The sequence below is a fragment of the Lissotriton vulgaris genome, chromosome 7, assembly GCF_964263255.1.
Source record: "Lissotriton vulgaris chromosome 7, aLisVul1.2, whole genome shotgun sequence".
Lineage (NCBI taxonomy): Eukaryota > Metazoa > Chordata > Amphibia > Caudata > Salamandridae > Lissotriton > Lissotriton vulgaris.
In genome coordinates this window covers 540,907,153-540,918,833 of record NC_141695.1, presented here as the reverse complement: position 1 = coordinate 540,918,833, position 11,681 = coordinate 540,907,153, and positions in this window count along the sequence as shown.

Sequence of the window (11,681 nt, the reverse complement as noted above, 5' to 3'; positions counted from 1 at the left end):
TGCCCTCACATATGCAATAGCCTCTGATCACTCCATTTTGATTAAGGACACGTAGCCTTAGCCGGAGATTCACCTCTTACATGACACGTACACCTTAAACCAGATCACGCTGAAGCTGCATGACTCGACAAAGGCTGCCTCCTCTGCCCGAGGCCAGCCCACCTGAACTGGTTCTCGTGTCCATTGTCCCGATCATGATTAGGCGGCCGAAGCCGGTAGCCTTGCCCATTTACAACCCACAAACATCTCTTATCCCGCTTTCCTATCTTCTGCACCTGGCTCTGCTCCTTTCCTTCTGGGCCTTTATTAGGGGGAGGTAACGAACTTTACGATGAGGCGGTCCGGCTCTTGAATGCAATATTGACAAGGGATTGTGATGGACTAGTGGGAACCCCTCTTCGTGATGTTTGGCATCAGATATTATCGACAGTTCCTGTGTAACGCCAAATATTTATTGTTTAGGACACAAAGGTTTGGGAATGTACTGACATGTGAAATATTTGCCTGAAGCACAATTTTTGGTATATAAGGAGCAACCCTCAATGCACAAATCGAACAGTCTCCTAGATTCTGCCCGTGTGTAGATTCTGTGATTTCTGTGTCCCTGCAGTAATAAACCTTTGGTCTTTGACGCCACCATCAAGAAGCCCGTGTTTCTGTTCATTTGCGCACCAAGGCAGGTGGAACTCCGGGGTCTTTGGGTGTTGTTCCCTGACACCTCTGGACGGAACCAAAAAGTCCAGAACTCCAGCACTGGAGAGGAATAGTGGATAATCAAGCCTGTAAGGGAGTGTATTGCAGAATCTGTGGTCAGGTGGAGGTAGTAATGAAGAGGGATTCTCCCTGAAGGCTCGCATAGAGGCAGCCCGAGAAGTGTCACTTGCCTGATAATCCCACCTCAGAAACCTCCTCTTCCCATCAAAGGAACCTTTCATGGAAAAAACACTTTTTGGGAGTGATAATATTTAGAAAGAGATTTGGTAAAGAGTGAGTTTTACTGGGCCTTGTAAGAGTAAGAAGAGATAAAGGAGGGCCCTGAAGCAGGCCTACCTAGGCATATATGCGACAAATCGAGCCCGCAGTGGCCCGCCCAAATGCACCCTTGGCCCACCCAAATAAAATTCCTGGAGCCAGGCCAGCTTTGCCAGCTTGCTACAGATAGCCAAACACAGCCCTGTCTTCCACGAGACTTGCACTTGCTTATTTTCCACTTACACCCAGGCTCGGACCTCGCTTTAGGTGCCAGGTCGAGCGCTAGCAAACCAGCAGCCTGGGATTTTCACCAAGTGCCTAGCCTTGCTTTGGACTGGGCTCTAAGGCACTCTATCAGGCCAGTTCTCTATTTGATAACGCTAGACGGTGCGTTAGTGTCATGTGTGTTATTGGATAGCGAATGCAGGTGGCTGGAGAGTGAAGAAGGTAATAGGCGAGTCTATGAAATAGTTTTGCAGGAGACGAGACTAGGCCTGACCCAGGGGGGAGTCCTACATCTGTATGTTCACAGGCTGGTAGAGTTGGGGTAGAGCTTTGGTTTTAGCTCTCCGGAGGCAAAATTGTGGGACCAGGTGCAAGATGTTTTTTTGAGATGAGCTTGTTATTATAAGGATTGTTCATACTTCTTGCTGACTTTGTTCCTAGGTTTGTTTAAAGCATAGTTGTTTGGGCATTGCACTGTAATAGTGAATTGACTCGTTTTTATTATTATTATATCATACTGATTTCTAAGCATGCCACCTGCACTGCGATGGAAAGAAAAAGGCCAGTAGGGAGCGAGCAGAGAAACACAAAGGGAAAACTCTGCCTGAAATGGATAGGATACCCAGCAGTACTGCAGGTAACTCAAGGCCGGGATCACTTATCTCTGTATTCATAAGGAGGATCAGATTCCCTGAGCTTTAGATGTTACCTGCTTTGTTCCAGGTCAGAGTGGCCAGCAATTTGCTTTGTATTTTTCAATGGCCTGCGTGCCACTGTGTCAGTTGTTGAGTAAAACCCAGTAAAATACGTTTTGTGTCATATTAATTTAGAAATTATATTTATCAGAAAAGTAAGAAAATAAACGGACTATATTGGGAGTTTATAACAAAAACTTTGCAAATAATGAAAAATGGAGAACTACTAATATTCATCATTCACACACGTGGATTGCCTTTCTAATGGTCTGGCTTGACTGTGCAGCTGTCACCAGCATCACCAGAGAAGAGTGATCAGCTTTGAGCTCTTTGTCACTGAAACAAATACATGTGATTTACAATAAGTAAAATGAATTTAAATCGTTATTTCATGCCTCAGTTTATGATAACATGTATTTAATAATGTGTGCTTTGGTTTAGAAATCACGCATTTATGAGGAATCAAAAAGACACGCGTGACACATGTAAAACGATCTTCAGTGTCTAACAAACAAAAGGCTTTTTTAATGTGCGAAACAAAAAAACAGATAGACACGAATCAATGGCTTACATAAGTATACAATGCATCCAAATATACATTTAATACACATACATTTATATGAACACATAATCTATAGAACATTTTGTACCTCAGCTTTCGCTGTAAAAGGACCAATTCAGAATATAGCGAACGGTTTGATAAGGCAGTGATGTCACTTCTTCTGACATTTTGCATCAGGGCTAGACTGAGAACCGAAACCAGCCCTTTGCCAGGGCAATGAGGAGGACAATGACAAAGAGGGAAAGTAAGAATAGAGAGCAGGGCCGGCTCTAGGCATGGGCAAGCTGTGCACCTGCACAGGGCCACCAAACCCCAGGGGCCACCACGCCAATATATATCCTTAATATATTAATCCTCTGAGGATGGATACATATTTGCGTGGTGGCCCCTGGCAGGGATTTGGCGGCCTCCGGCTCTGTTCGACTTCTAAACTCCCTGACCCCCTCCCCTCTTTACTGGCCTGCGCGCTCTCCGCCCCGCCTGGACCCCCTCTTCCGGGCTCCCTACCTACGCTACCTGCCCAGGGCCACCATGAGCCTAGAGCCGGCCCTGTAGAGAGGGTTAGAAGAAGAGACTCCACGTGAGTGAAATGTTATTTCAGGTATTTGTAGTTCTGTTCTGAGTGAGAGAAGACCATGTCTAGATACAAAAAGGGAGGAAAAGGTCTCGGCAAAAGGGGAACCAAGAGGCACAAGAAGGAATTAATTTTTATTTTATATTGCAGTTACTTAAAACCATTTGCAATTTGACTTACATACAATTAAAAGGAAAGTTAGAACAACAATTGTTTAAAAAACATTCTTATACAAATAAAGAAAAATGTTATATACATTAGTAAAACTGCACACGATTGTCAGTTCAACTTTTTTGTAAATTTGATACAGGTAACCAAGTAAGAAGATATGTTATATACATTAGTAAAATGGCGAAAGATTGTCAGTTCAACCTTTTTGCAAATTTGATACAGGTACTAAGATTTAATAGTAAAAACGGCGTCTTCACGATCTGCTTACTGTAGACTAATTGTTTAACAAACTAGATTGCCTTTTATATTGCCTGGCCCCTCTTCTTCCATAAGCCTAAAACGTAGCACTGCCATGTATCTCCCAAATCTGGCCAAGTCTTGCGGTAGGGTGCAGGAAAAGAGACCCGAGGTTGCTTCTTTCACTGTCCGGACCCAGTTATGCAGGCATATTTGTTTTAAAAGGTTCTGACAGGGCTGATTTTGTGTTGAAGGGACTTTCACCCAGGAGGTGCTTTGGGACAACATTCAGGGCATCACTAAGTCTGTCATTTGCCGCTTTCGGTGCAGTGGAGTAGTAAGAACACCTTCGTCCTCATCCATTAGGATACCCGCGGTGTGCTCAAGATGTTTCTAGAGATTGTGATCCGGGTTGCTGTCACCTACACTGAGCACACCAAGAGGAAGACCGTCACCGCAATTGATGTGGTGTACACCCTGAAGCACATGGGTTCACTCTGTATGGATTTTTCTACTAAAAACTCCACATACTCCCAAAAATATTCCCTCTCAGAGGGTCATGGGGCAAGCAGGAGCTACTGGGCCCAACCATGCAGGTTGTGGTCTTTTAATTCTGATGTCCTGGGTCCCAACCTACCAGAGTAACTGGATCAAGTACTACCCCTTCAGCACGTGCCTCTCAGTGATAGCGAGGGTCGAGCAGTCCGGGGCTCTTCAGGGGGAGGTAGGTGCAAGATCTGTGAGGGCTCATAACTCAAAATAACCCCTAGTGTCCCCAACATGATGATTGTCCAATCCAATACTGATCTTTGGTGGAAAAAGGGCTGTGCTTCCCCTTTGGACCCACTCTCCCCTCTTCTGCTAAATTCTCTGTCCCTTACGGATAATAGATAGTAACTCTATGTAGTGCCCATGCTAGCAATGCAATTCAAAGTGTTGCTTTGACTTTCAAAGTTTCTCAACTCTTCTGGCTGTAGACTGCTGAGCCCCAGCAAGCCTCTCATGGCCCCAGTGGTGTAACATTAGCTCCTGTGGTGAGGAGCCCCCCAGAGCTCCTGGGGGCATCATCCGGCACCGGGCAGGAGTGGTGGGCCCCTGGCTTTAGAGCTCCTGACTGGGTCTGCAGCTTGTGGACCCCCTCCAAGTACTTTGCAGGGGAGGACTCAAGTTTCCTTACGGCACTGCATGGCCCTATTTTCCAGCTCCCACCTTACCTCTAAAACAGTATTTTTTTCAAGTTCAGGAGCTGGGGTGCTTCCCTCCACCATGCCTAACACTGAGCAGCTGGCACTGTAATGTCCCCACGATTGGTAGAATCACTGCTCTTTGGCGGTCTTAGACAGTATTGGCTTCGGGGGCAGGGGCTCTTTCTTCTTTGCAGTTCCTGCTGGTAAGTTGGTGATGCAGCGACATCCCTGCAGGTGGTTTTGTAGGGTGTTCCTGAGCCCCATCTCTGGTTGTAGGACCTCTTCCAACACAGAAAATGTCCCTTTTAAAAAAAAAATTTTTTATTAATGTTTCCCCTTTAATGCAAGGAGTTTACTTTTCTTCAGTACAAACAAAAGCAGATATATGGATAACTGGGGTCAACAAACAGAAAGGTCAGCATGAATACAGTATCAATTATGGCAACAGCATACATGAAGAAGAAAAGACATAGAACAATTTAAACTAAGGGAAATGAGCAATCACTAACAAAACTACATATCTTAAATCCAATCAGTCACGGGAGCACAGACCTTAGCTCCCATTACCCTCTTCCTTCTCCCCTTGATCTTATAGATGGCTGCTTCAAGGTTATGGATCGCCAGAAGTCTATTCCACCAGCTAATAAATGACGAAGGGTCAGGGATAATCCAATCCTTAGTTATGCAAGCGCGCACAACCACCATGCAAATGAACACAAAAGCAGTCATTGCTTTAGATCTTATTTGTAGAGCTGTGCCTGAATTAACCCGTCATCACCAATTCTCCACTATTACACACTGGTGATCCAATTATTAAAGCAAGGAAATGCTCGATAGACAGGAATAGGTCAGTCAATTTAGGGCACGCATAAAACATATGTACAGCATCTGCCGCAAAAAAGGCCACATCTATTGCATTTAGTTTCGGCTCTTGTGCCCCATTTAGAGATTTTCCTAGGAGTATAATATAGGTCGTAAATGGCCATATGATGTTGTGCGCGCATCCTACCCGTAAGCAAGACTTCTCTTGCCAGACAGAAGGAGCTGCTAAGATCGATTCCCTCTAACTTTAGCATCCTTGCCCACTTCTCTTGGCATTACTCTAAATCATCTGGGAGCACCCCTATCAAATCAGAATAAAACAGACCGATGGACGTTTTTTTTCCCCATCTTCTCAATTAAAGAAAATTTTCTAAATTGATGTTCTAGATCCGGGCCTAGCCCGTTCAAAAAACTGCGAATTTGCAAATATTTGAAAAAGTCATGTTTTGGCAGGCCATATTGTACTTGTAGCTCTGTGAATAGGGGCAGTTGTTCATCCGGACATAGATCTCCTAGGTGATGAATTCCCTTCTGACGCCATCTAAATACAGTTTGGTCGCGGAAGATCAAAGGGAGTAAACCAGCAGGTTCAAGTGGAGTATAGGTGTTTAGATTCGGTAAGCCCAAATGCCGTTTCACCCGCCTCCACACTGAATAGGCAGCTTTAAGAGTTTTCAATTTCGTTTTTTTAAAGTAACTTGTTACCACTATTTTGACAAAGCAGCCATTGGCCTCTTCCCCCAACCCAAGCTCAAAATTCGAGGGGCTATGACAAGGCCTGCCCCTAGCCCTATTCCCCACCACCAAAGGAGAGATAAATTGTAAAACTGACGCCCAATAATAAAACAAAAAGTACAGAATACCCCAACCACCACGAATTCTGGGCAGGATCATCTTTTTATACGCGCTTCTCTGCCTTTTATAACCCTTGAAAAATCTAGATGTGATTCTCTCCATTTTTTTAAAGCATGATGCTGAGAATTCAAGTGGAATAGTTCTAAAGATATACAAGAGTTTGGGCAACACAAGCATCTTTAAGACATTCGACCTCCCATGCAAAGATAAATGTAAATGGTCTAATCTCTCAAGCGTTGCATTCACTTTATTAAGTACTGGATTCATATTTGTTTCGGGGATCTTATTAATTGGTGAAGATATCTTAATTCCTTAGTAGGTAGCTTCCGAGACAATAGTTAAACCATCAGGAAGGTTGCCACCAATACATAAGGTCTGTGTTCTGGATAAATTTAGCTTGTAGCCCGAAAAAAGCCCAAACTTTGTCGCCAAACCATCAATTATTGGCAATTATTAGCGGAAGCCAAATCCCTAGTGATGACAACAATATCGTCTCCATACGCCAAAGCTCTATATTCGGTATCACACAGTTTAACTGGTTTAATGTCGATGGATTGGTTTAATTTACACACACAAAAAATATATATATAGGGCAAATAATAAGGGGGAGCATGGGCAACCCTATCGTGTACCTCGGCTAATTGTGAATAAACCCGATTCTCTACCTGCCAAGCGTATACAAGTAGTGGGAAGCTGGTAAAGAGATTTCAAGGCTTGAAGTATCCCGGGTAAAAACCCCTTCAACCGTAAGACCTCCCACATACATGACCAAGACACCCTGTCGAATACCTTCTCGGCATCCAACAAGGTGATTCCGATGGTAGTCTTTGTAGCCTCTGCCCAATCCATCAGAGCTATCACATGCCGAACATGATCAGCAGTATTACGACCGGGGATAAACCTGTGCTGAAATTGTGAGACCAAAGTTGAAATTATCCTCGATAATCGCACAGCTAAAATTTGGGAGAAAATGTTACTGTCAGCGTTTATTAACGATATAGGTCTATAGGATGATAGAGAAAGGGGAGGTTTGTCTTTTTTTTTTAAATACCATGATGGTAGATTTCTGCCAAGACTGTGGGGCAGTTCCCTTTTGTGCGGACAAAAAAGCCACCAACATTTGTTCTTTCAAGACCAACCGAAAAGTTTAAAAATATTCCAGCGGAATCCCGTTGGGTCCCACCGCCTTACCGACAGCCAGAGATAATATTGCTGCCTCCACTTCCTCCCAGGTGATGTCATCATCTAGCTCTTCCTTTTGATGAGTTGTTAATGTAGACATCACACTATCCGCGCAGAACTCTGCTACTTTTCCTTCTATTTTCAGGGCATCCTCATTCATATATAATTGATTATAGAATTTACCAAAGACCTCTAAACCTTCCGCAGGCCTTGCATAAATTTGTTCTCGCTCATCCTGGATGGAGTCAATCCTCTTGGCCACCTCTTTCTGTTGTAGCCTTTTGGCTAATAACAGACCCGAATTCTCCCCCACCTCGTACAGCTCAGACCTGTGTACTGCCATTTGAGAAGCTAGCTTAGTAGCGAAGTTTTGATACACCCTCATTTTCTGGACAGCAAGATTGCTCGACATTTGTTCACAATCTTGGCCAGTACTCACTGCCTGCATAAAATTGATTTCCAGGTACTGTAACTTGTTCGTCTCGTCAGCTAGTTCTGCCCTTAGTCTGGGTTGTTTAATAATGGAGTAACTTAGGGTCTCTCCCTGCACTCCAGACTTAAACGTGTCCCAAACCATACATACTGGTGCAGAGCCACAGTTAATTTCAAAGATATCACCTATCCAGTTAGCCATTTGTTCACAGCACCCAGGGTCAACTAATAGTTGTCGCTCAAATGTCCAAGGTTTTGCAGATGACCTATACAAGGTTTCTATTTCTAATATAATCGGATTGTGATCGGAGATTATTTTGTGTTGGATATCAATCCTAGCATTGGTAGATAACTCTGTTGTTATAAAGAAATAGTCTAGCCGTACATGTTTTTGGTGAGGGGCAGAATAAAAGGTATGCCCTGGGGCACCCAATCCTTTCATCCACCAGACAGCTACTAATCCAAAATCCTTGAGTAGACCCCTGGTAGCTTTGAAACTTTATTTTTCTTCCCATCGTACACGTAATTACCAAGTATGTCCATATTTCCTCCTACGTGAAGGTTAAAATCCCCACATAGGATTAAGGAGGATAGCCAAGTAGCGAGCTCAATACTAAGTTCATTTAAAATGTCAGGATCATCGGAATTGGGACCATATAATGAGCAAATAGTCACCAGAAGGCCATCTATCCTCAGCTCAATAATCACCCACCGACCTTAAGAGTCTGCTTTAAAGCGCTTACACTTGCCCCACCCAACTTTCTTCAGAATAGCAACTCCTCTTGCGGTCGACCCTTGCCGTGTACAGCAGACAAGTTCCAGGCCCAGATCTCTTAGCCATCCTCTATTGTTCCATGCGATATGTGTTTCCTGGAGAAACAACAGTTCAACCCTCATTGTTTTCAGAATCTGCGCCATGATCCCTCTTTTTTTCCTATTATTCAAGCCACATATGTTCCACGAGCAGACAGCGAATTTACCCATCCTTAAATAAAAATTGTTTGATCATAACTGAAACACTCCGCCCTTGCCATCCCGGCACACTGTCTGATACAAGAAACTCAGAAGAGAAAAAAGCTACAATGATACATTTATTCGCCCACACCTTACCACCGTTCACGTGCAAAGACCCCACCATTCTTTTCCTTGCCCAACAATCCCCCACATCACCCCACATCACCCCACACACCCCCCTCCCACTTCCACCGCCTAACACTCCCACCCCCCCACCCATAGACCCACCCAAATGAGGCAAAGGGACTAAATAGTCCCTAGTAGTGATGGAGAGAAAAGTTAAAGTGCCACCCCCGATCCCACCATCTCCCTGGTTAAAGATACAAAAAAAAGAAAGGAGCTATGTGCACTGCACCCAAAGCCTATTTCTCATTCAATGTGCCCAGAAAACCCTTAGCAGCTATCTCGGAGATAAAAAAATAGTGTTTTTTCCTTATAGATACTCTTGAGCTTAGAGGGATTTAATAAAAAAGCTTGTGCCCCTTTCGCCTGGAACAGTGGAATCAGTTGGCGCAGATGTCACCTTTGCTGAACAGTGGCCTGACAGTAGTCTGGGCGCACAAAGAAATCGCAGCCCTCTGCTCTCCTCTTACGGTCAGGTTGCGCTAAGTGATATAAGCGTTCACGGAGTAAAAAGTTATTCAGACAAATCATTATTGCCCTTGGTTTAGCCTCAGGCCCCCTAGTGCCACCCCGCAACTGAAAAGGAAATCTATGGACCCTTTGAAGCTCAAGCTCCCATTTCCACTGAGTAAGTTCAGGAAAAGCTTCTATACATAAATCAATTACGAATTGTCGAATGTCTTTCCCTTCCAATCCCTCCGGCACACCCAGTATGCGCAAATTGTTCCTCCTTGATCTGTTTTCTAAGTCAATTAGTTTCCAGTTTATGTCGTCTCGAATAGAATGAAGGGAAGAAACATCAGCTTTCTGTTGAACAAGTTCATCCTCCATCGAGGATATTCTGCCCTCAGCTTCTCCAACCCTCACCGCTAGCTCCGTACAAGACTTGGCCACCCACCACACGTGTTCTGTAACTTGCGGACTGCGCCCTGCAACCGCAGGCTTTCTGCCTTTGTCTCGTCACGGTGTGCCATGATAGCCTGATATATATAGTGGCTAGAGTGACATTGTTGTCAGTTTCTCCATAATTGACGCCAGGCCCCCCTCTACTTTCGTTCTGCACCTCAAGTTGTGGTAAGGTAGGACAATCCAGAGTAGGTGATCCATCATTGCTTATTATCTGCCTAGACAATGCATCATGGGTGTGTTTTGACTCCTGTGCTTTTCGTACAGTACTTCTCTCTCCTGAAAGTAGTGGGCTGTTCTTCTCTTCATCAAGGGGAGCAGAGCTAGTTAAGCTTCCGTCATCAGCCCAATCACCATCAGCGCTCTCGATCGCCGAAGTATGGGAGACATCAGACATAGAAAATAATTTTCCGCCTGAATCCCCAGAGTCCATCTCAACGGTCATTTCACCACCAAGGGCTCCACTACCAGTCGCAATCGTATGTGGAGGGTCAGCAAGGCTTTCACTGGAAACAACTGGGGGTAAACCCATTTGGATATCCAATCTGCCCTCATTTGCCAATTGAGGAGGAGCAGTATTCACATCAATACGAGCTGAAACAACCGATACTAAAGAACTACCTAGGTCGCTTTCATTGCTTTTTCCTACCAAGTTCTGTTTATTCGATGTGGACGGTCCACCCTGGTTCGCCACAGAGGTTTTTATAATTAGTGCCGCTATTAATGCTCCAGGTGTGCTACCACTGTGTACGTATGTTACTACCGCCGTTTGCTCTAGCTCAGATGCTTTTGTTCTGCCCGGCGTTTTTTTCTTAAAAATCAGGGGGATCGTTACCGTTGATTCTGGCACATCCAAAGGTTGCGCGGCCCCTGGTGTCAAAGCTGTGTCTTGCTGTGGCTTTTCCGACATGTCAATATCCCCGGCTCCTTTCCTCGTAGGTGTATGAGCGCTGGGTTGAAGGACTTGAATGGCCGCTGATGCCGCTGGGGTTATAGTCACTGCAGCCGCTACACAAGTCTTCGGGACCTTAGAGGAGACGTTGGTACCGGCGTTCTTGGGACCCATCCCGGCTGCACTACTCCGGTCCGGATCTTCACCCGAGGCCTGGGTATGCTGACCGGCCACTGCAGCTCCCCCTATTTCCAGCGCCAAAGTCTGATCGAGGGTCCGTCAAGATGAGTTAAACCATTAAAGTAATGGGGTAACCCAAAAAGGTACTGGACCTGGGTTTCTTACGATACAGAAAAGTGGTCCAAGACCTTTATGATTTGCAGTGCCTGAATTAATCAATAACTTTTTAGTTCAACAAACTCAGAAGCTTGCCACTGAGGATCAGCTCTATTCAATGAATGTATCTCATTTTATAAAACACAAAAATCTTGAAGACAGCAGCAGACAGGACACAATATCCAACCCAGAGTAATATTTAATATCTCAAGGTCAGCAAATTAATCACTGTAAGCATTATTTTAATTAAATTGATAACAGTAGCTGCCCCAATTAGAGCGTGCAGATAGAAAAAAGTATAGGTGAGAAAGTGTGTGAGAGATTAAGACGGAAAGGAATTTACACAGAATATTTGTGACATACAATATTCGTAACAATGTATTATACAACAGACGAAAAAGTATAATTAATCGTACTGTCCAACCTGGCCAGAAACAGAACAAATTGACTCAGATTTTTCAATGTTCATGACTCATCAGTGTCAAATAAAATCTGC